Below are 6,000 nucleotides of genomic sequence, written 5' to 3'. Positions count from 1 at the left end.
TTGCCAAATTCATCCAAGACAATCAACTCAGGGTGTATACACATACCATGTAACTCCAGTCTCTTCACTAAGAATATTTAACTCAAGCCTTTCCTGTCCCATTTGTTGTTTTTTGTGATATTGGTTCATTTTACTATACATTATCTAATCGTTAAGATCTTCTCAACATAACACATCTGTTTGACGCAATAAATGGTACCTATGAAATTTTGAACAACAGTAATACCCCTAAGTCCTGTAATGTCTTTTAAACCTGTATCTTGCTTTCTTGGTATTGTGGCTCACCAATGTTCACGTTTTTCTTAATATTTTTATCTCCTGCTTTTGTATGTTATATATGTTTCAAAAATGTACTTCTTAAACCTTTAAATATATATAAACACTTAGTATCTGCATTCCACAAATAATTTAATCCTCTATGCTTTGGAAATTTGTATATCTTATATTTTGCTAAGCGTAGAGAATTAAATTAATTAAATAATCTCCTGTCAAGGTGTCTAGAAATGCCTTACCCAGAATTAACCTAAAACTAATAATTTCATTATAATATATATTTTACTTGAAATGTATAAGCTATGCATATCAGTTAAGGTGTACAGAAATTGTGGTAAAACTGTCAACGGAAAAAAAACTGTAATTTCATTAATGATACATAAAGTGAAATTTCTTACTAGAACTAATAACTTATCACATTCATGTTCCCAATGAAAGTTGTAGTGTAAACATAGTAGATCTTTATGTCATTAGTTGTAAGAACACAATGGAGGCGGAATTATGGGAGAGAATGACATCATGTACAATTAATATGCATTTGTAGTTAATAAATTAATACTTAACATTAGTAACGCTTTATCAATTAAAGATTAATGCATTAGATTAATATAAAATGATATGAAAATTAAAATATTTAGTTAATACTTTAATCAAAAGATAACTATGTGATTAACACGCAAATTGAAATTACTTATCATGCAATTTATTTATTACTATTATTCGTAATTTAACATTTAATTTGTATTCAATTAACTAGATCGTTAATACGTGAATGATATACAAATTTAAATTAATATGCAAATGATTTTTCAAATTCACATTTAAATATCTCGCGTTTCATTAATTAGCTTTAGTATTATATAACACCAAAGAGAATGCTATCATGTTCTATGATATGACTGTCATGATAAACAGTGTGTACTGCTAAGTAGAATAATAAGATTGTCTTTCGACGCGAGAGGCGCATTGATAGATTTAAATTGCTGGGAGAGAAGAGTCATCATCACTATAGGGAGGACTGTTGACATTGAACTTTTCATATTATCTTTCCAGACAGGTCACCTTTCAAAGATCTTGTCATTGTATTTGTTAACTTGTATTTTAAATTTTATTGAATCGCTATTTCACGAATTGGTCATTAAATTTGCTGTTAGACTGTAGATTGTAATTGAAATATTCATGTTATACATTATCTAATTTCTTAATTGAAAGGTGTGGTTTGAATTTTGACCAAAGCTACACTAGGGCTATCTGTGGTAGCCGTTTCTAAATTAACAGTGTAAGACTAAGAGGCCATCATCGCCCACCGCCAACCATTGGGCTACTCTTTTACCAATAAATAGTAAGATTAATCGTTGCATTATAACGCTCACACGGCGGAAAGGACAAGCATATTGGATATGACGGGGATTCGAACCCACGAAGTTCGGATTAAGAGTCAAGCGCTTTAACTACCTGGCCCTGATTAAACAGTAAATATTTAATATTTCTAAACATCGGTTTAATGTACATAAACATTATGTGGTATGTTGAATGAGGTTGTGGTTCAAATTAGATGTTTGTGATGGTAAAATACAAAATTCATAGTTTTGTATGAAGTAGGAACACATGCTATCGATACCCACTTGCTCAACTATAAAATAACTTTTGTATTTGTTGATATATTGCGCGTGTAGTGAATGAATCAGACACTTTCAAATATAGTGGCATCCTCTCTTTTGTTTGAGACAAATCTTTCGTGTTGGGATATCAAGTCTTTAGCGTATTCGAATTTCCATTGTTTGTTTATTGTTGTTTTTTTCAATAAAATACAGCTTAATTGCTAAACTTAATAAATCATAATGGATTTATATGGCATCAATACAACAACTTTGTATTAAAATCTCTATATATGTGTGTATATATATATATGTACTATAGGAACCTAAAAAAAATTATTTCGTTTCACATATTCTACATGTGATATTTCTTAAGTCTCAATGCAGACAAGAAGCAATATGGTATAAGGGTCGTAACTAGAATATATATTTGTTTGCTTTAGTTCTTTTCTTGCTGTTCTATGCTTTAAGAAATATGAGATTAATAACTTGCTTGTAAATGTATATATAATGTTTAATAATTGAAGTATGACTATTTTACAAAACATAATCCACTAAATCACAGCCAAGAAAGGTTACACTGTAATACTAATATCAGTTTTATATTCTCAGATACCATAACAAAAGTGTACACGTACCATATCATTGTAACTTCTGTAGCCAGACACAGTTGAAAGGCCAATATAATAAAACGCGTGGGTGCGCAAATGTATGTGTATAGACACGAATTACATATGTATAAAACTGTATTATTTAGGATTTAAGACGCCTTCTAATCTTTTAAAAAGGGATTTTTCAGGAAAATATTTGGATGATAATTAGCAAGGAGTATATATGTTTCAAAGGAGTTTATTAACAAATCAAAAAATGTTAATAATTTATTTAAAATGAAATATAATAAAAATATACGGAAATTTAAAATTTTCACAACAATAATATTCCTCTCTGCTTTCTTTATTTAATCAGAATGTTACTTCGATGTTTCTATTGACTTACTGTTATATTCTGAAGTTGAAGCACCTTCATCGCTTGATTTACTATTTCCTCAAAGGATGACATCTTGTGTTCCGCCTTCTGAATATTCAAACTTTGACAGCAAATTTTCACTACTTGTTGTCCTTCGCCGTAATAATAATGCTTCTCTTTTCATAACTTGTTCACGCCAGCCATAACCAGCCTTTAAAGAAATACTACCAGTTCCTGCACATTCTTTTGCTTTTAACATTCAGCTTTCTCTCGTTACAGGTAATCCTTTATTTCGTAACTCTCTCAAATACGTTAAAATGGCGGCATCAATTTCAGAATGTCTTCCTTTTCTTGGGCCAAAAATATAGTCTGTACTTCTCTTGCAAGAAAACAACTTGGTTCTCATACCAGGCCAGTGATGTACATTTGCCTCATTCATTGTATACTTTTTACCAGCTGCACCATTCCCAATCTGTTTAACGGACAGAATAACTTTTATTTTAAATTTGGCATCGTACGTAAAACGCTTTTCTATGGGTAAAAACGCAATAAAATAGAAACACACAATAAAATAGCGTCTGAACAACAGGAAAATCAGACAAAGACTGAGGACAGAGATATCCAACTACATTGCTTGAGGTGCTAACATCGGCAAATTTGACGTTTTGTTAGGCTTTATAATCTAAGTTATTTTTAAAATATAGCCTAATCTGTTTGCTAAGGTAGGATTTTTATAAACCGTTTGTTGTTTGAGGAAAATTATGTTTTCGAGACTTTCGAAAAGTGAAAAGTAATACCTCGAATTTAAGAACACTCTAATTTTCAGTTTCGGAAACATTTGATAAAAGGTGCGTCTTAAAACCGCACAATAATACAGTAATACAGTATTTATATGAGTTATATGTTTGTGTTATAATTTGTACTCATTATAGAATAAAAAAGCCGTAATTTATATTTATTTCCTTATTCTTTCTGGTGGCAACAAAATCAGTTGAATCATCTTAACACGTGCAGAAATTCGTTATTTATAGTATCATATTTCTTGTGAAATTTAAATTTTCTGATACATAAAAGTATTTTTAATATTAAACTGAGACTTACTTTGTATGTTGTCTATCCAAAATGCAAAAATAAAATGAGAGCATGGAAAAACATTGTTTAACAAACCATAAAACTTAATATAAAAATATGATATTTTGCGTGTGAAAGCATTGTAATGTTTATTGAACATCTGCTACATTTTCTAAACATAAGTTTACTGATTTAAGTTATCGCAATAAAATTATAGTAAACATAAAATGATTACGAGGTCGGTTCGACAGACCGAGCCCTGGCTGAAAGGGTTAATAATTTCCATTTGCATATAATTTAAATATTAATCTTATAAATTAAATTCAACCATTACCTGCATATTAATAATTTAATTAATAATTATAACTTGTATGCTAAAATGTGAATATGAATCATTATATGCATATAAAGTCAAATTTGCCTATAATTTACATATTAGTCTTAAGCTTAATAATTTCCATAAGATGTACATATTAATAATCTAATTAATTAACCCTTGTTTAATAAATAATTATGTTTCAATTAATAATTTGCATATCATTTACTCGTGTATATTCATTACATATGAAGTCATCACCCACTCCTGAAAGTCCTGGTTTCAAAGCTACGCTATATCTACTTTTGTCATATGACATCATTCACACTGGCAAAGAAAATCGATTAATTTAATAGAAATAAGTTAAAGTTTCAGTGGTGAACATGTAGTGTATAATACGTATTCTGGCATTACTGTGTCTGTTAAATGAGTTTAAAGGCATAAAGTACAAAAGATCAATTGTTTGTTTTTTTAATTTCGTACAAAGCTACACGAAGGCTATCTGCGCTAAGCGTCCCGAATTTAGCAGAATAAGACTAGAGAAAAGGCAGCTAGTCACCACCACCCACCGCCAATATTTGAACTTCTTTTTTACCAACGATTAGTAGAATTGACTGTCACGTAATAATGGTCCCACGGCTGAAAGGGCGATCAAGTTTAGCGTGACGGGGATTTGAACCTGCGACCCTTGGATTACGAATGAAGCTCTTTAACCACCTGACCATGCCGGGCAAAGAACAATTGTAGGAAGTAAAATAAATTTTATTTTATCCTTGAGGACGAGAAACTCGCTTAAAATAAAAACGTATCTCACAACGACAGGTATGGGTATTAACACTTTTACTAATAAAACAGAGAACAAGGTCAAAACGTTGTTCTTTGCTTTATTATTAAAAGTGTTAATACCCATACAAGACGTTCAGAGATACAAAGATTTATTTTGTTTTCATAAAAAGTAGTTTTGAATATTTTTGATTAAAAGTTGTATGTTTTTATTAATATTTGTTGAAAAACTTATTTTTAACCAAATGAAAATGTATTGAGCATTAAATATGCTGTTGGTAATTTTTTCTTTCTAGTTACATGAGTCTGACATGACTTACATGTTGTTTACGGGTCTGAATGTTATGAATTTAGGTATAAGGCATACAGGCTAGTACTGACAAAGCAGCTACCTTCTGATCAGTCTGCAAGGAATTGGGGGATTGCTGCACTCTAAATCAGCCTTGTTTCTAAGTGCATCAGTGTATGCATTAAAGGATCCCTATGGTTTTAAAATATAATTTGACATACATTAACCAGAGGCAAGATCGAAAATAAAGGAACATATTCAGCATAGATTTAAGATAGAAATATTAAAGACTGAAATTCGGTAAAGAAATGAAAGAATGCAGAGATGTAAGCAAAAAGTAACCTATGATATTGAAATACACGAAACCAAATGGCTTGTGTCGTACATTTTCAAAGGAACTCTAAAGAAGACGATGAAGAAGTTGTAAAATGGAGAAAATTACGAAATATCCTGGTTTTTATGTATCGCTTGTACTGTTAGCACCTAACATTTACTGGGTAAGTTTGAATATAATCTTACAATTTACATCACGTGAAGAGTGTAATAAATGAAATTAATCAACTACAGTAGTTCAATAAAATTGATTTATCAAAATATATGTTTATGTAAAGTTGGAAGAAAAGGATAGAGATAGGGGTTACTTGAGTTTAATGTTATGCTCGCGGAAGCAAAGAATGTTTCAGAAAGATTTTTGAGTCAGTCAA

This window comes from Tachypleus tridentatus, chromosome 13, assembly GCF_004210375.1.
Source record: "Tachypleus tridentatus isolate NWPU-2018 chromosome 13, ASM421037v1, whole genome shotgun sequence".
Classification (NCBI taxonomy): Eukaryota; Metazoa; Arthropoda; class Merostomata; order Xiphosura; family Limulidae; genus Tachypleus; species Tachypleus tridentatus.
Note: the sequence above shows the minus strand (reverse complement) of the source record.